We start from the raw sequence: 23,175 nt of genomic DNA, 5'->3' as shown, positions 1-23,175 counted from the left end.
ACACATGTAGCAGCCAATGGAGAAAGTGAAAATAGCCAGTACCCCAACAGTCTTGCCTTCCCTGCACCTGGCAGATGGGTGTCTAGGCTCCAGCTTCAGTGCTGATCTCCCAAGGCTGACCCATTCCAACCACTGCCCCTGGAGAAAGGAAATGAGTTAAGCTTTTCTTCAGACACGTTTGTATTGATTCTGTCAGTATCGTGCTGCTTGCTGACAGGAGATAGATGGCTCATAACGCAGCTGGGCACAGCACATTACGTCCCCGTCTCGGGGCTCCTAAATCATTTCGAAATTTTAAATTCCCTAATCAATATTTTATGGCGAACACAAGACAGTGATCAGGCCTGCTTCTCTCCAGGGCATGTGCTCACACACTGGGACTGGTGGATGTGAGTGACTGGGGGGTCAGCCCCATCTGGGCAGGATTGAAGGCTGCATCCTCCTGAGGACAGTCACTCTGTCAAGCCAGGACCAGAAGGGCCTCAGAAGTCATGTGATCCCAGTGCACTCCTTTCGGGGCAAGAGAGCTGAGGACTTCAGAGATGACGAGGCTGATCCTTGGTCACCTGACTCCTTGCAAAAGAGTCAGGTTGTATGACTTCTAGACCAAAGCTGTTTCTGTGAAACCACGCCTAGCACAATGCCTGGCCCATAGTAGATATTCAACGAATATGTGTTTGGTGTGGAACAATTGCTAACATTCACAAAAAGCCAATGACTGGGCCAAATAAGGCCTTATGCTTCTTAAGCACTCACTAAGAATCAGCCTCTGCTCTAAATTCTTTACTTGTAAAATATCAGTCCGTACTCACCCGCTAGTGAAGTAGGGACTATCATTATCTTTATTTTACATATGGCAAAACTGAGGCTCTGAGAGATGGCCTGCCTAAGGTCACATAGCTGGCAAGTGAGAAGGAACCTGTATTTGGGCTCAGACGCTGTGCCTTAACCACTGTGCTACATTGGCGCCCCCCCCTGACCCACCCCCCTCCCCTGGAGAGATTGAGTTTGTTCTTTCCTGGTTGTATTTGGACCTGTATCCACTCTGCACCTGTGTTTCATCACAGGGAAAAGACAGATAAAAGAAGAAAAAGGATGTTGGTTCTGTAACCAGCTGGTGGATCAGAAAGTAAGCAGTTGGCTGTCAGATCCAAGTTTTTCAATGATACTTAGTGAAGAAAGATGCTGAAAGCAAAGGCCAGGCTCCTCGGTGTTTAGAGGAAGTAGCAGCTGGTTGGGGGAGGACAGGACCTTGGTTTCCTGAGGTTTGTAGCAGGAAGTAGGTGCTCAACGAAGAAATTTCAATGATGCTGGCAGTCAGCAGGCCTGTTTAAGTGCTGCAGTAGAAAGAGAAAAAACAGAAGAAAAACCCCTCCAAACCCCATACGCTGGCTAATAAGGCCTTCCATACAGGATCTGGTCTCTCCCTGCCTTCTCTTGGGGTTTGCCCCCACTGACTGTGCTCCAGGACTCCTGCATCAGGACCTGCTTTACACCAGTTGTTCCCTTGGCCTGATGTGCTCATCCACATAATTTTCCCACTTCTGGCTCTTGCTTGTGATCTAGATCTCAGCCTACAACATCACTTGTGCAGAGAGGCCTGCCTTGTTCACCTAGTCTAAACCGAGAGCAAGGCCCTTCATCCTGAGTGTGTAGGCCAGCGCCTGACTTGTGGTAGGTGATGAGCAAATACCAGCTGAATGAAAGAAGGGATTTAGGGATGTTTTGAAGAAGGCTTCTCAGGTATCAGGCAGAGTACACTGCTCCTAGACCTCGGTAAGAAGAAAAAGGATAAAATAGCCCCGCCAAAGGGTCATTGGCCTGTGAGTGACCATCTCTTTGGTCAGGGTTCTCACTTGCCACCTACTAGGGAAGCTTAGGCCACTTTGGGGCAGCTCTGATCCCTGCAAAGTTCTTCCTTACTTGGGCATGAAACCCGACTCTTTGTAGCTTTTACCCACTTACTGGTCTTGATTCAAATCCTGGGGCTACCTGGAAGCTATCCTCCATCAGCAGAAAGCTCCCAAGGCACAGAAAGCCCCACCGTTGTGGGCCAGCTGTGCAGGCCAGAAACCGGAGGGAATAGCTGTCGGGTCTGAGCAGCAGGGATCTTATGATACACCGTGTAGCAGTTTTAGCTGTCAGAGTTAGCTTGCTTTTCCCAGGAAACATGCAGGGAATTCTGGGTCAATGTTCTTGCAATCCTCCTAGAGCAGTAGGAGGTTTTGCCAAGAGCAGGGGAAGGAAAGCCAAGGACTTGGCTGTTTTCCCTTTAAAAAACCCTATTACAAATGTGGCGATAAGAATCACAATCTCTTCCATGCTCACGTTGTTTGATGTGTTGCAAAGCCCTTTCCGGCACATGATGGGGTGCTCTCATCAATCTTATCACTGCCTCTGGAGAAGAAAAGACTTGCATAAGATACTCTGCCAGCAAGAATTCAACACCCATGCCCCTCCCCCAGTGCTTTACTCACACACTATGGATGACTTCAGGCCTATCTGTGATCATGGAGTCAGGCTTCTCAAACCCAGGTTCATAAAAGTCACCTGGAAATTTTGTTAAGATACAGATTCCTGGAGATTCTGGTTCCATAGGTCTGGGGTGGAGCCCAGGTGTAACAAGCATCCAGGTGATGCTGATGCTGGCGAACACCTGTCCGGATGGCCGCGACCAGCTTCACACCATTGCCTCTCTCTGAACTCCAGTGAGTAGCAGGTAACTGTAAAAAGCATGCTGCATAAGGTGTCTCGTTTGATCTTATGAGGAGATAACTACGTTTATTGTTTCCATTTCACAGACGAGAAAGTGATGGTGCAGAGAGGTCAAATAGCTCACCCGTAGTCCCTCATTTGGTAAGTGGCTGAGTCTGAATTTTGCTGGACATCAGAGCAATGGATTTAACCACAACGCCATACTCCTTCCTGGAAGTGAGAGGGATTTCTGGCTAACCGGGTCTCCTGTCGTCATTGGAAGAAGGACCCTGCTTCCCACTGGGCCCTAAGATGAAAGCTGAGGTCCCTTGAGTCTAGAAAAGAGACTAAACTTCTTTCCAGGTGTCCCAGCTAACCTGACATCTAGGTGATCTCTATGCTGCCCTAGTGCAGGCATCAGACCATACTCACAGGATCATGTTAAACTTCTGCTAAGCTCCAAATGCTTTTGTACAGGGCGGGGCAACCCTGGGCAAGACTGCCAAGCAAGTTTGTTGTGAAAACCTCCGTCCCTATGCACTCCTGCCTGTGCCCCCTGCCTCCCCCCCCCCATTCTTCCCTCCATTCCTATGTGCTCCTGCCTGTGACCCCCTGCCTCCCCCCCCCCCACTATTCCCCCTATTCCTCCCTTCATCCCCATCCCCGCAAACCCCCTGGGTTCCTCCGCAGTTTCCCCGGTGAGTGATCCTCCTACGTGCTCCTCCCCATATGCTGCCCACTTCCTGCTTCCAGCTACTACGGGGTCCCCACTGCTTGCTCCTCCCTACGTCCCCTACTAGACTTTTGGAGCCTTCCTCTTTTTGATCTTTTGAACAGAATGACAATTATTAAACTCTCAAAATGCAAAGGTTAGCAAGTTCACGAGCAACTCCTTCCACAAGTCTTTGGAGAAAGTGATGGTGAACCAATAGAATTCATGTCTAGATGCTGAATTTCTGGCATCAAGATGGGCAGGCAGGAGGATTTGGGACAGCGGTCTTCCTTTCCTCCTTGTACTTTCCCTTCATAGCACTGAGCACAACAGTTGTCTTGTATTTTATCTGTTGGATTGCCTGTTTAACCACTGCCTTCCCACTGAACCGTAGACTGCATAGGGGAGTACAGATTTGATCTGTTTTGCTCTTACTGTTGCCCAAAACCAAGACATGTAGTGGGTCTGAAACTTAGCCACAACTCAGATGTGCTAACTGTACTGTTATTTTCTTAAAACTGTCACTAGGCATCATTTTTTTTGCTATAGTGAAAATACTTATTCCTGACAATTAAAGGTAGCTTAGTCAAATTCTGTCTCGGTTTGTAGTCTTTTTTCACTACCCAGACAGTAAAAACGAACTTATTTATTTTACTTTTTAAAAAGTTTATTTATTTATTTATTTTGAGAGAGTGAGAGTGAAGGAAGGGCAGAGAGGGAGGGAGAGAAAAAGAACCCTAAGGAGGCTCTGCACTGCCAGTGCAGAGCCTGACGCAGGGCTTGAACCCATGAACTGCAAGATCATGACCTGAGCGGAGATCAAGAGTTGGACCTTAACCTGACATAGCCACTCAGGCACGCCCAAACTCACTTATTTTAAATTCAAACTTTCTATCGGCATCCTTATCTCTCATCAAGTGTTCTCTCTTCTCCTACCTGGGGTGGCACTCCCTGCAGGAAGGAGTTATGGAATCATGTCAGCAAGAGGGAGGACGGTTCCTGTCTGGTTTGTGTTCGGGCTTCTGGTCCTGGCTGGCCTCTGAGGTGGAGCAGTTGGTCCTACCAGGTTTGGGAGCACTACCCTCTGTTCTCACTGCATTGGTGGCCTCCATATCTGCAGCCCATGTAATGTGTGGCCTGTCCTTCTGGTTCAGAACAAGTGACCCTGACCAATGCCCTATGAACTCATGACAGGGGGCCTTTCTTTCCACTTGGAATTCTGTAAGCAACCACCTGGAGAGGTGCCCCAGAAGGGATAGGCTGAGTCCAATCAGGACACTCATGCCACGAAATTCTACTCCATGATTTTCCTTGAGCTTCTCCCCCTCCAGTGGAGGTAAACTGCTCCCACCTCATGTCTCCATCCTGCCTACTCTACAGAATTCAGAAAGACACTTTCATCTTCTCAAGTGCCAAGTTCTCTCACTGGAAAACCAGGTCTCTCAAGATTATTGTCTTCTCTGTGAACTTAAAAAATTGAACTTGAACGTCAAAGTCTTCTTCTTGGAAAATTTAATTCCTTGTTCTCTCTTCTACTCCATCCCACCCCACGTCATGGGTAACTCAGTCTATGAGGATGGAGGGCTGCTGGGCAACACAAGCCACCAAATCACCAGAAATGAAAAATATGTAGAATAACATTGCCAAAAATTATTCTGCTTAGCTTTAGGCACAAATATGTATGGAATAAACAATAGTGTGGGCTCAGGGTATATTCTGGGCTGAAATTAGGGCTCATTTTGAGGTCCTGAGAGCCTTAGAATGTTGAATAGATGAGGACTGATTGGCACTCTGAAATACAACATGCCAGGGAGAGCCCAGGGTAACATGGTGATGATTATGATGGTAACATTTAATTTACAAGTGTTTTTCCTACAAACTATTTTATAATTTATCCTTCGTTTTATTAAGCAATACATTGTATGAAGCATAGTGCTAGGACATGTTCCTATGCAAGGAGACAAAATTTATTAAGTTTCCAGCATTGATAAATTTTCCTCTTTCTCCAGCCCATCAAAAATAATCTTCTTGGGATGCTTGGGTGGCTCACTCGGTTAACCATCTGACTCCTGATTTCATCTCAGGTCATGATCTTGTGGTCCTGGGATCGAGCCCTGCATCAGGCTCTGTGCTGAGCATGGAACCTGCTTGGGATTCTCTCTTTCTCTGCCCCTCCCCACTCTCAAAATAAATAAACAAAGGAATGTTTATTACTTAAAAAATTTTTTTCTAACATTTATTTATTTTTGAGACAGAGAGAGAGCATGAACAGGGGAGGGTCAGAGAAAGAGGGAGACACAGAATCTGAAACAGGCTCCAGGCTCTGAGCTGTCAGCACAGAGCCCAACACGGGGCTTGAACCCACGGACCGTGAGATCATGACCTGAGCCGAAGTCGGACGCTTAACCGACTGAGCCACCCAGGCGCCCCACAAATGAATGTTTAAAAAAGAACTGAAATTAGGAAGTACTTTAGGGGCACCTGGGTGGCTCAGTTGGTTAAGCATCTGACTTTGGCTCAGGTCATGACCTCATGGTTCATGGGTTCGAGCCCTGCATTGGGCTCTGTGCTGACAGCTCAGAGACTGGAACCTGCTTCAGATTCTGTCTCCCTCTCTCTCTGCACCCCGCTATGAATAAGTGTTTAAAAAACCCAGCTTTATATATATATGTGTGTGTGTGTATATATATATATATATATATATATATATATATATATGTATATATATATGAAAGTATTTAAAAAATTCTTGTTATCTAGCCCAATTTTCTCCTCTTGTAGAAATGCAGAGTCTCAGGCACCATCCCAGATTTGCTAAATACAAATCTGCATTTTAATGAGTGAATTATACACATCACTGAGTAGTTAGAAGCTCTACTATAAATAATATTCACTCATCTCCTACCTTCTGATGCTGTGTCAGGTGTCCACTCTGCCCCTGATTCTTTGCCTCCTGTCCTGTCCTCTATCCCTTCTCTCCAGGGAAGATGGGAGCTGGGGCTCCTTAGGTTTATCTACCTTATAAAAACTTGCTCTGCTCTGTGCTGACAAGACATTTGCATTTCAGAGTCTTGTTTAGCTTTGCACTGCACTTCAGCACAGAACTTGAAGTTTCTCCAAGCAATGGTTTCTTGGGGGAATGTTGTCATGAGGGAGCGAGGCAGCTTTTCCTTGGTGACATTCTGTGCCTGAAGATCTGGATCTGGGCTTCATATTTGTTGCTCTCCAACTGTGCTGATGAGATCGTTGTGATCCTGTTATTCTCGCTGAACACAAACAGAGCTCATTGAACTTGGAAACTCCCCGACTTGGGTCTCCAGGTGGGGGTGGAGGAGTCTGCCCTGCCCCTCCCCAGGGAGTTATCCCTCTCTTTGCATGGATGTTCCCTGTAGTCTACCTACTGGGGACAGAGGTACTTGATAGCAGCTGGCTATTGTGCTCAGTTGCTGATTGAGGTGAAGCATCATTTGTTACAGTTATTTTTTATTTAGCACCTTCTGTATGCCAGGCACTGTGCTAGGTTTATGATTTTCATTTTATAGCTGATGAAATTAATTCTGAGAAAAATTAAGTGATGTCCTCAAGGCCAAATGGCTAGTAAGTGGCTGAGCTGTGATATAATTCCAGGTTCATACTCTGAACTCTGAAATTCATCCTTTTGCTAAGTCACTTTTTTTTTTTTTAAAGAAATGTTTCTCCTTAACGGCGGGTGATTCCTAAGTTCTCTTAGGCAAAAAGGGACAGACTCTCACAATCTTGAGTCTTTGAGACCTCTAGTGCAGTGGCTCTTAAATTTTAGTGCACATCAGAATCAGTGGGCGGGCCCGTTAAAACACGTATTCGGCAGTTATGGGAGGGGGGACAGCATTTACATTTCTTACAAGTTTCCTGGTGATCCTGCTGCCACTGGCACAGGCCACACTTTGAGAACCACTGTCTTTATGGTTTGGGGAAGTGTGGGAAGCAAGGCACCTGTTGTTCCTAGCCTCTCCAGCCCATGGTGCTGGTGGGGCAATGCTGCCTTAACACCTGTGGCTTGCTTAGTGCTTCCTGAACATTATTTCACAGGAGAGCAGAAGGATGGTTATTTGCATGTGTTTCAATGTAGTGTCTCGCATCTGGGTTGTGTTTAGGCTGGTGCACTGCCCTCAACTCATGAGGGTCACCTGCTAACAAGCTGAGGACTTTAAAGGCATACAGTAACATAAGTAAAGTCCTGGAAACTGAAAGCATGTTGATTTATGGGCATTTCCCAGGAACTAGTGATCCAGTTCAGAGGGGAAAAAAACCCTGGCTCATTCTCCCTAGATGGCTTCTCTGAAATTTATAAGATTTGTAGAAATGGGATTCACCATTTGCCTTTCCTTAGAGTTATTATTTTTTAATCTGCATAGCCAAGGTTCCAAACAGGGTCTGCTTTGAATTTTTATCATCAAGCATGTTTGGGTGGACCACTAGGGGTCCATCTACATGGCAACCCAATAGGCATCCGGTCAGAGAGTGTCCTAATGTATGGAACGTTGGGGCTAATAGCACTGGGATGTGCAGTTAGATAAGGGCTGGTTATGAATGCTGGCTCTGCCATTTGACAGTTGAGGGTCTATAGGCATATTACTTAACTTGTCGGGGCCTCATTGTCTCCAGAATCAAGGCTGATATAAAAAATATTTAGCCAACAGATACGGCATGGGCATCAGCTTGTCAGAATGGATGGAGGCCAAATCAGAAGCAATGCCAGCTGTAAATAAGCCAGAGCCAGTGTGGACGACTGGCTTGCATTTTCAAATACGATGTGGGTTCCATCTGTGGTTTATCTCTGTGCAGGGGATATGGGTTTTTACTCAGTAAGGAGGAGGTTGGTGTTTGTGTGTGTGTGTGTGTGTGTGCATGCATGCACGTGTGTGCTCTCAGAGAACAGCAGGAAACTTTCGTGGGACTGAGGCCACACATATTCTCTGTTCAGGGTCAGGAGGGATACCTCTTTTGGAAGCCTTGGAACATGGCCAGTTTGGCCTGTCCCACTCCCTTTCCACAATCTGGTAGCCCGCGGATATGAAGCCAAGAATGAGAGAGGATCCCATTGGTCAATCCATCTTACAGTGCTATCTTTGGAGAGAGGCAAGGCCAGAAGCTATTGAACATATAGAATATATTGAATTTATAGAAGCTGTTGCCTGAGATATTGAAAAGTACAAAAGAGTGTGTAAAGGCCTCCTCCCCCAGAGTAGAGGACCGGAACGTTCTTTGTACTATCATACAGTCATTGGCTGTTCTGCTTTACCTCTTCTGGGAAATAGGACAATGCTAGTACCTACCTCATTGGCATGAACTGAGAGGGAAATGAGATAATTAATGTGAAACAATGGCACACAGTAGGAACTTAAAAAAAGAAAACTTTGTGTTGGACCACGATCTCCTAGGCCATGTACTTAATGCAGCAGGAGCTCTTTGAGACTTGGAGGGGGACTTAGTCTTACTGCCTGAGGGCCAGTAGAAGAGGGGGTTTTACCTGGGATGCTGTATGAACCTTGCTCATTGATACCTAAGCAGGTCCTTCTGGGAAACTTGTACTAAGTTCTAAGACAGATGAGCCATTTACTATTCTGGGAGAGTAAGTCAAATAAAAGTGCTATTGAGTTCTAACAAGCAAGATGGAGGAGGTCTTCCTATTTGAGGCCTCATGAGAGAATATCAAGGTTGATGGCAATAGTGTCTGTCACCTCTGTACAAACAGCTTTGGCAGCTGCAGAGGCCACGGCGTGGCTGGCCATGGGGTGAGTGACTGGGTCAGTGTCTGTGGAGATGAAGGAGGGTGGCCGTAGGGCAGTTGCACACCTCAGTGTCTTCCCCAACCTCAGATGTGGCCTCTGCTGGCCCTTGTGGGGGCACATGGCGGCCACGAAGGAGCAGGTGTAAAGAGGGGCTACTTTGCTCCAGTTCTAGGGACAATCAGTGATTCAGGCCCCTGGGGCCCCCCTGAGAACCTGGGGGAGGCAGGCGTCCAGCCACGTGGCAGGTGGAGATGCAGAGCCAGAGCCTTTAACGTCCTTGTGCTCTTCTGGGCCGCCACTGCCTGGGAAACAGCCACCGACTACGTCTGCATCCTCAGACGTTTCACCCTCTGTCACTCCCCCAGCTATCTCAGATGCTGTAGTCTTTACCTTACCCCTGGATTAATTTACAAGTTTGGCTGCTCTATCCACCCCCTGAAACTCTTTTGTCTCTGGAGTCATGTGATTTGCTCCTTTGATCATCCTCTCACCTCCAACCCCCCTCCTTGGAAGTCTCCTTCCTCCACCTACATCTTTACCTCTGGTACCCATTCTCATTCTCACTCTGGGAAACTCTGGACTCAAGAGTTCAACTGCCACCTCATGGATGGGCCCCTAAATCTCCATCGCCATCTCCAGCCAGACACTCTTTCCTCAATATCTGGATGCCATCTGCATATTCTTCTTCGGTTCCTGCCAGGGCCATTGCACCAACCTCCTAACTTGGGTTCTCACTCCAGGCCCACTGTCTTCTAACCCACATGCTTCCTGCTGCCCAAGTGGTTTGTTTTGCTTTTCCCCAAAGTACCCATTAGATCCTATCCCCAAGCAGCTTCAATGACTCACCAATATGGATAGGAAAACTGCCTCGTATGGTTTAAAAGCATCTTGCTTCTTGGGGTCTACTTCCTTGCCAGCTTCATTTCTTGTTACTCTCCCACCCCTATCTCCTACTGTCGCCTAACTGAACTTGTTCCATTTCTCAAATATGCTGTGTTTCCACCTCCTCCTGCCTTTAGACATGCTGTTATCTTTTTCCAGAATGTTCTTCCTCTCCCGTGTGCTGGTGACTTCTTTGTCATTCAGACTAGGCTGTAGAAGCACCTCCTTTGTGAACTGGAATGTGACAGACATGGACATAGCAGTCACACAGGACCCTACGCTCAGAAGATCCTCATATTTGGTTTAATGCTCTTCTGTCACCATCTTAAAATTCTGAGAATTTTTTTTTTGACAGAGGCCCTGCATTTTTATTTGGCACCGAAGCCCATAAATTATGTATCTGGTCCTGCTGACACCCCCACAGCAACATATACACAGCACAGCCATGACACTTATTAGGTTGTATTGTGGTGGTTATTATCTGTCTGCTTCAGCCACTGGCCTGTGGACTCCCTGGGGGCAGGGACTGTGTCTTGTTCATCTCTATTCCCCAGCCCACAGGACAATGGATGACAAACAGTAGGGGCTCAATAAATGCTTGCTGACAGAATTAATTCATGTCTGTAGGTCCTTTTTTCCCTGAGTCTGTGAGAACAGCCCTTCCCTTTTGAAAACATTTGCCATGTGAAAAGTAGGCACCAGAAACTGTGAGCTCCAGTTTCAATTTACTTTTTTTTTTTTTTTGAACTTGGCTTTATGATGTAATATAACTCCATTTACTTCTTGGAGCCCCAGTTTCCTTATCTGTAAAATGAAGGGTACGATGGAACAGCCCAACACATGAGGGGCTGCTGGGCTTCAGCGGGCTGGCTTCTCCACCTCCACCCCCTTCCCTAAAACTGGGTCTCTCAGGAAACTTGAGCGTCCTCACCCTTTGTCCTCATTTCTCCTCACCTTCTCTCTCACTCCTCTTCTTTTGTTTCTCATCAGGAAAGGCAAGGCCAGACTCTTCACTCAGCAGAAGCAGTGTTTGTTGACATTTGGAAAAAAAAAATGAAGAGAAAAGTCAAAGATCCTTCAGAATCTTGGTGTTTGAATATTTAAAGGCGATGAATGCTAGAAACATTGACAGGTCTTGTGTCAGGCTTCATTCTGATCCCTTGGCCCATTATTTAGTCTCTAAACAACAAAAGTAGTTCCACTCGCAGGGGCCCTGTGCAGAACAAATTTGCTGTTCCGCCTTCCTGCCGGTCCACTCCCTCCCCCAGCTGCCCTACTGCTCTTGGACTGTTCCTGACCCAGGGTGTCCAGTGTCTGGATGAGGGTGATGGCATGGGAGGAGGACCAAGGAGGAAGACCTCGTAGATGGGCTCTGGGACCCCCACCCCTGTCTCCACCACCTCCACTGCTTTCCCCTAATGGGTTTCTGTGTAAGAGGTCACTGGAAAAGGGTTGTAATGCTAGAAAATGCATGAAAGCCTCTGTCTACTGACCCAGGATCAGATCTCAGTTTGAGTGTGGGGCCTTGGCAGGTTGTACTGACTCAGTGGCATGACTCTTGTCAATAAAAAAGAATCCACATTACTTAGGCTTTCTGTCCTTACTCTCAGCTGAATTATCGTGGAGGAGCCGGGGTCCCGGGCTGGCCTCCTCAGCCATGTTTCCCTGGCCGTGGGCTGAGTTTGGGCTCAGGATCAGATTCCTTGCCAAAAGCTAGGACAGAGCTATTGGTAACATTGCCACAGACATCAAATGGCCTTAGACTCCACTTCTTGACTGAAAGGTTTGTGTACTTGCTAGGAGGCCATGCAGTTGGGCCAGGGGGCAAGGGAGATCTGTTAGTTCTGAACACCCCTGTCCTCTTATCCCCAGATCCAATAATAATAATAACAACAACAACAATAATAAAATAACTTTTCCCCAGAGGACCTTCTGGTCAGCCCAGCCATGGAAACCATGGAACAGAGGAAAGCATGTGATGTAGAGCAGAGATGTCTGAGTTTGAGTCCCTGCTTTGTCATTTAGCTAGCTCTCAAGCAACTAAATGGGCCTGGTGCTATGTTACCTCCTGCAGGCAATAAAAAGGAATTTGCATTCTAATTGGGGAGAAAAAATCTTAACTTTCTGGGTAGCAAGACGGTTCTCTCTCTTCACCTTTAGCCCCTGAACAAGCCAGAGAGAAACCCAGAAATGGAGGAGGCGGACCTGGGCACAGTATCTTTCACCATGCAGGAAGGCTGGGAGGGGACAAAGGTAGAATAATCAGCTCAAAATTGCATTAATGGGAAAATTGCAATAATGGGATAAATGTGTGTCTTTCTAGCAGCCCTGGTGATGAGTTTTGGCAGGATGTGAATCCTTGCAGTTTGAGATGTGTCTGGTATATTTAGATATTTGGGGAAAGAGCAAACTACAAACTTGGATGATAAACCCTAAAGTCCTTCCTCCCCCCCATGGACCCAGAGCCCCCAAACACATGTCCAACAGCAGAAACTGGGGGCAGAGTAGACCTATCGTTGACTTACCACAGACAGCAGAGCCTGAGCAATGGACGTCTTGATGCTACATAATACGTGCAGGGAGGGAGTGGGTTCTGGGTGTGTGTGGGGAGGGTAAAGAAGGGAGAACGTCAGCAAAGGGTTAAATAAGATGGGGACTGAAGGAGGGGTGCCTGGGTGGCTGTCAGTTAAGCAGCTGACTCTTGACTTCAGCTCAGGTCATGATCTCACAGTTCATGGATTCGGCCCTCGTGTTGGGCTCTGCACTGTGGATTGGGGACTGGCTGCTTGGGATTCTCTCTCTCACTCTCTCTCTTTCTCTCTACCCCTCCCATGCACTCTTTCTCTCAAAATAAATAACTAAAGTTAATATGGGGACTGAAGGAAAAGGACGAAGAAGCAGCTTAGGAAAGAGGGCTTGGGATCCAGCGAGTGTCCATGTGCCAATTACAGGCATTATGGGGGTTCAACCTCACAGAAGGGAGGGTTTCTTGAGGCACCAGGGATGCCTCAAGGAGCAGGCAGGATTTGAACTGAACCTAAAGGACCAGAAGATTCTGCAGACAGGCGGAGGGGATCGGTGAGGCCATTTCACGTGCGAGACTAATATGGTGAAGATGGCATGTTTTCAGTCCTAGCCTCTTTTGCATCCTCCGGTCTCCTCCCTCCAACTGGGCCCATACATTTCACCTGGAGCTGGCAGGGGCCGTGGCCCCTTCTCCTCACCAACAAGCCTGGAGCATTTACTCAGGCCTGGGACTGGCCTTTTCTGGGGTTTGGAGGAAACACAAACAAGCCGTGCCACGCCTGGGAAGTCTAAACAGAGGAAGGCATATTTCACATTTCCAATTATGACACAATCTGGCCCGTGTAGAAGTGGGAGCCTGTTGACTTTAACGGCCCAGCTGCTCTCGTCTTCCTGACAGCAGTCGAAATATCCTCTAAGCAGAGGGGAGAACAGTGTGAAGTTCTGATGAGAGTCCTCCAGGATGGCCATACAAGAGCAGTGGTAACGTGGCCCTGGGGGCCTCTGTGCTCCCGTCCTGCACCATGCATTTCTAAATGTCAGTATTTGCTGAGAGGAATAAGCCCCATATTTCTTACAATTCCCTAAGAAATGTAATTTATTTGAGCTTTCCATTGCTTTCTTTTCCTGACCCCTTCTCTCCCTCCTACCTTCCTTAAGAGGAGGCAGCTGGAAAAAAACCTTTCTTTTTTTTAATTAAAATTAAAAAAATTGTTTTTTACATGTATTTATTTTTTGAGAGACAGAGAAAGACAGAACACAAGTGGGGGAGGGGCAGAGAGAAAAGGAGACACAGAATCCGAAACAGACTCCAGGCTCTGAGCTGACAGCACAGACCCGACGCGGGGCTCGAACTCACAAACCATGAGACCATGACCTGAGCCGAAGTCGGACGCTTAACCGACTGAGCCACCCAGGCACCCTTATTAAAAATTTTTAAATGTTTGTTTATTTTTGAGAGAGACAGAGTGTGAATGGGGGAGGGGTAGAGGGAGAGGGAGACAGAATCCCAAGCAAGCTCCAGGCTCTGACCTGTCAGCACAGAGTCCAATGCAGGGTTCGAACCCACGACTGACCTAGGCAGAAGTTGGATACTTAACTGAGCCACCCAGGTGCCCCCCAAAAGCCTTCTTTCTTTCTGACCATCACAAGCTGTGCCTGCCTGCTTTCCCCAACCCTCAGGCCTTTCCCTCTCTTCCTTAGATCCCTGTGCAAGGCTTTTCTCTCCACCAAGAAGGGACAAACCCCTCTGCCAGGGTTTTTCAGATAGGGCCACTGAACCTGCTTTTGTCTCATGGGTTTCTAACTTCTAATTACCTTTGAATGCCTCACCTGCTCCTTCCTATTCACCTTTTGAACCCCATTACTTGTTTCCTGCCTTATAAAAGAGGCCATACCACAACATTAATTGCAAAGCAATGGAAAATGTAAGTGTAGTAGAAAATAGGATTCATCTCTCTTCTAAAACAAGTGTATGGTTAAAATGGTTTATTCATTTGCAGTTCAATCCCTTGTTCCACCAACAGAAGAGCTGGTACAGCTGCTTGGGCTTCCTGGTGAGGGTTGGTATTAGCCACCAAACCCTTTTATCAGTGTTCATATTTGAGGTTTCACTGTAAAGCAGTTAAGTGTGATTTTTTTAAACATAAATATACCAGTATCTTGTGAGATGAAAACTACCCTCTTCAAAGTTGTGAGCTTATAAGTACTCCACATGTGCCACTTGCGTGTTTAGAAATGATGATGCAGTTCTCTATCAAAGTCTCATCTGGTTCTGTTCATAAACCACCGAAATAGGTCAGAAAGTTCGGTAATTTTAGCATCTAAGTTATATTGGCAAGATAGCTTCTTCCACGTGCAAGTGGCTTAAAAAGTCGTTGTCAGGTCACGTGTCCCGATTTTTGGCTTCAGAAAGTATCACTCACCACAGTAACCATACCCTCAGGCCCACGGTGCTGCTGTTTAGTAAGAACACTCATCAGACTTCAGGATCAGTTTACACAGTAATCCCCCCCCCCTTATCTGACGATTCGCCTTCCGCAGTTTCAACAATCCGCAGTTAACAGCGGTCTGTGGGTGCCTGGGCAGTTCAGTTGATATAAGCGTCGGACTCTTGATTGCGGCTCAGGTCATGATCTCACAGTTCATGAGATCCAGCCCTGTGTTGACACTTGTAGAGCCTGCTTGGGATTCTCTCTCTCCCTCTCTCTCCCTCTCTCCCAGCAGAGGATCCACCTCCTGACGAATCGAATCGTCGAAAGGTCAATTGTAGCCTAACTTTACATCACAATGCTGCGTCATTCACCTCACTTCTCTCGGCATTTTCTCGGCTTGTGTCGTCACAAGGAGGGTGAGTACAGTACAATAAGATATTTTGAGAGAAAGAGAGCCCACACTCCTGTAACTTTTATTGCATATATTGTGACAATCGTTCTATTTTGTTTTTATTGTTGTGAATCTCTTACTGTGCCTAATTTAGGGAAAAGAGTATGGATAGGGTTCAGGACTCTCCATGGTTTGAGGCATCCACTGGGGGTCTTGGAATGTATCCGCCGCAGATAAGGGGGACTATTGTGTTCGTACAAGAAAACCGCATTCCTCTTTCCACTGTCATCTTCATATTGGCCCCAAAGTTTTCTGCCTGCTTTAGTCCAGTGATGTTTGAAGGTCTCCTGTCTGGAGATGAAACTTTACTGTAGCCAAAGGTATTCAAAGAATAGCTGCAGACTCTGAATAGGATTCCCGGAGAGCATTCTCAAAGTCTTCTGAACAGTTGTAGCATCAAAAAGAGAGACTTTTCCCCAGGGGTCTGCCTTGAAGGAGATGGTTGTTGGGTTGGGGGGCAGAGGAGGCATTCTTGCTTTGACTACATGCACCTGAGTAGAGGGCTATCCTCTAGAACAACACTGCTGATCATTCACCACCCTCTCCCTACCCCTGCGCATTCCGCCTGGGGGCAAAGGATAACTGAATCTGACCTTGAGTTGGGGAGAAGGACCGGGTGTGGGTGGCTCAGCCTCTTCTGGGCTCTACTCTCCGATTTGCCAGTCTGCAGATCTCTTAGCCTGAGGCAAGATACCTGCCCTGGAGAAGTGTGTGGGTGGGTCTGATTAACTTGGAGGTAAAGTTTTAGAAAGCCCTCTTGGCTGTAGATTCAAAACCTCATGGTCAATAATGTTGGCAATATTTTGAATTTTATCTGTATGACTCCTGTGTATCTCTCTCATTTGGCCTTAATCTCCAGATGATAAAGAAAGAGGTGTTATTTATTAGCCTTTTAAAACACCATCAACTATGTTCATTTGGATGTATAAATTTCTGTTGCCTGTATTAGGAGACCAACTTCCTGTGTTATAGATACGTCTGATATAGTAAAAAGTAAGGAGCCACAAGAGGGAGAGTCTTCCTTGGCCCTATCCCTTTATTTTAAAAATTCCTCCAGGGGCATCTGGGTGGCTCAGTTGGCTGAGCATCCTACTTTGGCTCAGGTCATGATGTCGCGGTCTGTGAGCTCGAGCCCCGCATCAGGCTCTGTGCTGACAGCTCAGAGCCTGGAGCCTGCTTAGGATTCTGTGTCTCCCTCTCTTTCTGCCCCTCCCCCGCTCATGCTCTGTCTCTTTGTCTCTCTCTCTCTGTCAAAAGTAAACAAACATTAAAAAATTTTTAAAAATTCCTCCAAAAATATGGAAAAAGGGAAAAATGTCCATTTCCTGCTTGTGGAAGTTTCCTGTGAGCAGCTTTACTTGGCCGTTATAAAAGAAGATGATTTTCTCACGTTGGGTTATTTTTAGAACTGATGGAAATGCACGACTTTTGCTGTGATACTTATTTCCTCCTCGAATTAAGCTCCAACAGGGCAGGACTGTGTTGTTTAATTGATCACACCTTCTTTTGCTGCTGGTTGTGTTGCTGTCTCTCTTTGCCGCCTCACTGAGGCTCAGGTGTGCTTGCAGAACCTTAAGTGAAGGTATGCTGGAGAGAGGTCAAAGGATCTTTCCCCCTGAGGACTCGTGTTGCAGCTACACTCTAGGAAGACTTTCTTTTCTTCCATGGTGTCCTTGGGCCCTTTCAACCCCAAGAGCAGGGAGGACTTAGTTCACCTGTCCATGGGGGCAGGGAGAACAGGACCTTCACCCAGGATGGATGTAGACTTCCCCCCTAGCATTGTGTGTGTGTGTGTGTGTGTGTGTGTGTGTGTGTGTGTGTGTGTAGGGCAACTGTGTACATCGAGCTCTGCTAGGAGCTGCAGGTTCTGACCTGGGCACTCTGAAGTTGGGTCTCAGACTGGTGGAGAAAGTTCCACTAGCTTCTCCCACAGAGTCCCTCAAGGCTTCCCCCCATATTTGTCTTGGTGCTCCTTTGCTCAGGAAATAGAAGTAAGTTGGAGATGGAAGTGTGGGGGAACCATTGTGTGGTCAGCCCACCATCTTTCCAAAAATCTTCTGGATTCCAGCCTAATCAGGTATCTGGCCCTTGTCTGTCTCCAAGAAGCAAATACCGTCGTAGTTTATAGCAATCACCTTAGAATCCCCAGGCACTTGACAGCATGTTTGACCCCAGTGGGGGGGTGGGGGGAACATATCAAACCCTCTAGCAAGGGCGGATTCGATTGATATGCAATATAATCTGACCCCTTCCTAGCCTGGGCCTGGTATTTGTTCTAGTGGCCCTCTTTTCTTGGTGGTCTTGGGAATCTCTTCTTATCTAGTCCAGTCTAATTTCCCTTTGGGCTTTCTCTACTCAGCTCTGTACTTCTGATTTCTTTGCCTCTGGTCCCTCTCATCTCTGGACTTGGGTTTGAAGCTCCTTTTCAGGGCGGGGTGGGGGGCTTTGTTGTGTTTGCCCCACTAGATCTAGTCTCCTGTAGTAAGTGCCTTTTTATAGACCCTAATCCCTGTCCTGGACCCTTGACTGGGGACCTGGGTGGAGCCAGCTCTGCCCTCTCTGGGTGGTAGAAATCAGGTGCCTGATAGTGAACGTGACAGAACTGGGGGCTGACGTGGGGGAGTTTTGCCTTGAATTATAAGCAGTCCCTTCTTATTGGTAGGTGGGGAATTGAGTGGCCACATTCTGTGACATTTTCAGAGTGAACATTTTCAGAGTGAGTTTGGTAATAATGGTTTTGGATACCCCAGGTTGTCTCCAGTATTTTTATAGCTTTCATGAAATTCTCAAAATAAAGTTGCTTTTACTTTTATTTTATTGAAAACAGAACAGTAAGGTGTAAAGCTGGATGAGCAAGAAAAGGATTATCAAACAAATCAGAGAAAACTTCTGTTAAGATTCCTTTCTGTCCTACTGTCCTTGTGTCTATGGCATGTGAAAATTAGGCCAAAAGAAGCTTAAGTAGGGAAAAAAGATTTTAATAGTAGAGAAGCCTTGCCTCTTGATGTTTTATTTTTTCCCTCTTCAAATACCAAAACCAGACCCATAAGTCTGGGTGTTTAAGTTTTGTTTCTAGGACACAGAAGGGAATCTAGAGTTTTTAGAGCCATAAGAAAGTTAGAAGTGATTTGACTCAAAGCGCCCGTTCTGTACACGAAGTAACTAATAACCAAATTGGTGAGATGAGGCAGCCGAGTCTACACAGATGGTTCGTGGCAAGTGTGGAAGTGGGTGCCAATATGCTGACTTCCCAGCTAGTTCCTTGTCCACTCGTGTCCCTTCATGACCAGAGGAGGGAAAGGAGGAGAAAGGGGTCTCAATGTCCCTGTTCTCAAGTAGACACCAAGGATGCTGAGTCAAAACTGAGAGATGGGAGAATGCAGAGGATGAAAGAAAGGCTTGGTACTTTAAATGTCAAGCTTAGGTCAGCTGGTTGAGAAAAATGCAGAATTCATATGTAAGCGCTCGCTAGATTTCTCTAAATTTTGCAATATGAGGTGTGTAAGTCATGTGTTTAAAACAGTATCCAAAAACCTCATAGAAGCAGTTATGAAATATTTTGTTTTACTGGCAATGGGACAAAAAATAATTGGGCATTAAATCAAGGAAATGGGGAAAAGGGAGCTGCAAATCAAGGAAAATGGTGGAAAATTAGGTCTTAGTGGAAAGAAATGTGTACATATGAACTGCCTGATGCTTCAGGGAAAGAAATATGGTACTGTAAATCTCCTCTTTAACCCTTTAAACTCAAGGGCTGAGTTGTTCCTGCCTGCCTGCCAGTGTCTGGGGAGCCAGCCACTCTTGGGGGGGAGAATTGGCTTCTCCCTGTCCCCTATTGTCAGAAATGGGGTGTAATGATTTTGACACAGCTCCTGTTTGAAACAGGAGTTGGAGATCCATGCTGTGATCATATTCCTAGGACTATCACAACATCCTCCTTCCTCTTGCCTCCAACTGGTGGAGGGGGGCTTCCTTCTGATGGCAGCCTGGACCCAGGGAGGAGACACTGCAAAGCCTTTCACTGGAGGGCACTAGGGCCCTGCCGATATGCCACCTGGCTTCATTAAATCCCGCTGAAAGCATGCCTTATTATCTGTCTACTATATACATAATTTCTATAAATTATATATTAAAAAATAAATAATAAACACCTTTTTAATTGCATATCCCCTTTTTCTCTTGTCAATTAAAGTGAACTTGCAAAGCTGCTTAACACAAAAAAGCTATACAGACATCAACTCTTGTTAGATGCAGTACAAGCTGTTGCACTGATTTTCCCATAGCTGCGAGGATTAATCACAGATAATCATCACAAAAGGATCACACCCATATAAATAATATAAAAATAGCAAAATGCCCAAAGTGGAACTACTGAGAAAGAAGAAAATCACTTAAAAATGGATAGCTCTGAGTTACCACTTAGGGGCGAAGAAGAGGACAAGGACAGGGGGTCAATGCTTGCTTTTGAAAGAGCCCGGATCTTGTCCGTTTGATTAGGGACTTTGGACCAGAAAAGTGGCTGAGTGACTGGCCCTGGGATGCAAGCAGGCTTTTAATCCCTTGGCCTTGATGATATTAATTTGTCAGAGAGCAGCCTTTAACTCCTATTGCCTACATGTGAAATAAGTCATGAAACTTCGTAGAGACAGGGAATGTGCACAGCTGGGAGAAGTGATTCAAAGCTTCAGCAGGGTTCAGGTTAGACATGAGGGAGAACTTGTTTAGGGAAGGCCAAATGGTGACTTGATGGCAGAGGAAAGAATGGAGTTCCCGTTCCCAGAAATGTCTAAAATGAAAGTCAGTTCTCTCACATGACTTAGGCTGGGTCTGGGCTGGTAGATGGACAAGATGGCACCTGGGAATCCCCATCAGCTTGAGTTCTGTTATGTCTTAATTTGGGGAGGTCATTGAAAGGGTGTGACCTCTGGCTGACCCATGAGATGGACCCCAACACTCAGAGGCCCCTCACCCCCTCCCTGTCCTTTGAATGTGGGTTCCATTTGCCTTTCCGACTCCCAAGGACAGAGTCCTGAGATGGTGATGTGATGTTAGGACCATCTGAATGGGGTGTGTGGCCGAACCCAGTTAAGGCCTCCATATGAACTGTGAAGATACGTAGGCAGTTGTGGAGATCTACTCATCTTGAGGTCCCCAGAGGCAAGCTTCTTATGTAAGATCTCTTTGTGTATTAAACCTGCCATCTGCCAACCTACAGTGGCCGCCTCTTTCCTCCTTGCTGCAGGCCCTCTGAGTACAGGGGCTGGTTTCAGATTACACGCTCTGAGTACAGGGGCTCATTTCAAGAGTACACCTGCCTGGGATGCTCCCAAGTTTCCAAACTAACACTTGTGTCTTTCCAGGGCATTCGGCAGCACTTAGACTGAGTCCACATACAAGTTCATTAAAGAAACAGCTGTGGCATACTGCCCTTGACTGGTACTCTGTGGCAGGTAGAAACCCACATGGCTGTCTGTGATGTGATGGTCCCAGTGAAAGGAGGGTTAGCATGATCGCCTGCAGGAAGGGAGAAGAGATAGGAGCAGGATAGAACCCTTCTCCATGCTCACTGTGGGGCTTCAACACAAGGGACTAGTGTGCACGATCTCCAGTGCTGGGAACCAGCAGGAGGCCTGACAGGTTGGGGCCATATCCCAGCCTGCAGAAATTCCTATAAAATTCCAGAGAAGGGCTTCATTCACCCTCATCTTTGCTTGAGACCCCCTCCTGCTGCAGATGCCCACCTGTTTTAGCAGGGAGCACATTACATGCTTTACTTAAGGGATATCTGGCTTAATCATATGTAGACTCTTAATCTGTATCACATACAAGATTATTCTCATTCCTTTTTGAGTGGGACACACGAGGAACAAGGATCTATGGCACAGGGGTTGATAAAAAGAGGTATTCATCTTTCTTTTCTTTTTTTTATTAAAAATTTTTTCTAATGTTTATTTTTGAGAGAGAGAGCGAGAGAGAGCACAAGCAGGGGAGGGAGAGAGAGAAAGGGAGACACAGAATCTGAAGCATGCTCCAGGCTCTGAGCTGTCCAGCACATGGGGCTGGAACCCACAAACTGAGATTGTGACCTGAGCTGAAGTCGGCCACTTAATGGACCGAGCCACCCAGGCGACCTTGACTTCAAGGTTTCACAAAGCGATGGGAGTTTGAAGTCATTTTTTTTTTTAAAGTTTGTTTATTTATGTTGAGAGAGAGGTGGGGGGAAGAGCAGAGAGAGAGAGAGGGAGAGAGAGAGAAAGAGTAGAGGGAGGGGCAGAGAGAGAGAGAGAGAGAGAGAGAATCCCAAGTAGGCTCAGAGCTGTCAGTGCAGAGCTGGGTGTAGGCTCAAACTCATGAACCATGAGATCACTACCTGAGCCGAAACCAAGAGTAGGACACTTAACCAACTGAGCCACCCGGGCACCCCTGAAGTCATTTTTGAAGCTAGAAAGGCAGAGGAGGGCCTGGGAGCAAGGGAGCATCATATGTGGAAGTGAAGATATTGACATAATTATGCCATCTTAGAACCAGGCGCCGTGAGACAGGACCGGCAGGCTAAAACTCACGGCTGCTGGTTTAAATATTGCTGCACTGGTGTTTGAGGCTATCGCGTGCCTTCTCTGTGTGGAGCAAAATGAGAAGAAGCTCAGGTGAGATCTCCACAGGTAAGATCCAGTGAGGTCTGAAATGCTGCCCTTCCGATCACTGGCACGAACTCGGCTTGTACTCAGGCCGGACTGGCTCAGCGTTGGACTTTACAAGGCTGGCAAAGCAGCATCTTCCGTCAACACTTACAAGTTAAATTTTAAAAAGAAGAAACTTTGCCCCTGCATCTTGTTTTCTGACAACCTGTATGGCTGGTCTTCCAGCATCTGGATATAGAGCTTTACCGGCGGCCTGTGTTGGGATTCGCTGATGCGCTGAGCCCTAGGCTGTCTCCCAGAGACCCCCGTGATCACCTGGTGCTCCCAAAAGCCGAGACTGGGGGTCTCTTCTCAAGCTGTCCTGCATGTTGCTTTCTGTTTTAACCTTCAGGTAGTTTTTCCCTTCCTCCTTCTAATTTCTTGATTTGCTTTGCTTTGGAATCATGTGGTTGTCAGTCCTGAAGACGGCGCGACAAGGCATCTGCGGGCTAACGAACAGCTGCGGGAAGATAATTAATGCTCTCCCACCTTCCTTGCAGCCTTTACCACCTCACCACGACAAAGCCTGCAACATCTGTGCTTCCCAGCAGCCGAGCTGTAAAACACCCTTCCCTGCTCCTCACAAAACAACCATCAGATGGGCGGGCGCCCACGTTAAGGGCAAAACTTACAAAATGCTACAAAAGATGAGCTGTGTTACTCCCGAGTCACAGATGTTGAGTCTTTCTGTGAGAGGACTGTAGAGAACTTGGTTTGGGATGGGCCTGGTTCTGGTGTGGTGTGGATGGGGAGGTAAGTGGGAGGGTGGGGGGAACAGCTTCCAGTACCTTCTTTCAGGGAAGGTTGCTGAACCTGCAAACTTTTGAGCCGGTCAGGAACTGCTTTGACAGTCACTAGAGGAGAAGGCAGGGTCATCTCAGACTTCTTAGTGTCTTATCCAGGGGCAATATTGAAAACAACGAATGGAATAGCACAGACACCATCCAGAGCAGACTTTAGTGGTGAGCACTTGGCCACTGTGGTGTGTTACAGCTGCATATCAGCCCTGGGCTCACATTCCACGATC

General features: G+C 46.9%; 1 long non-coding RNA gene across 1 annotated transcript; it reads right to left on the bottom strand.

The window, feature by feature from the left end:
* Positions 1-1,108: 1,108 nt before the first annotated feature.
* Positions 1,109-2,686, bottom strand: LOC125154951 (uncharacterized). Its single transcript, XR_007148001.1, has 3 exons — positions 2,478-2,686; positions 2,329-2,397; positions 1,109-1,337 (listed from the first exon to the last, which is right to left on the bottom strand). It is a non-coding gene; the product is annotated as an uncharacterized LOC125154951 (long non-coding RNA).
* Between the last annotated feature and the right edge of the window lie 20,489 nt (positions 2,687-23,175).

Source organism: Prionailurus viverrinus, chromosome F1 (genome assembly GCF_022837055.1).
Source record: "Prionailurus viverrinus isolate Anna chromosome F1, UM_Priviv_1.0, whole genome shotgun sequence".
Lineage (NCBI taxonomy): Eukaryota > Metazoa > Chordata > Mammalia > Carnivora > Felidae > Prionailurus > Prionailurus viverrinus.
Note: the sequence above shows the minus strand (reverse complement) of the source record. Positions and strands in the feature narration are given on the sequence as shown.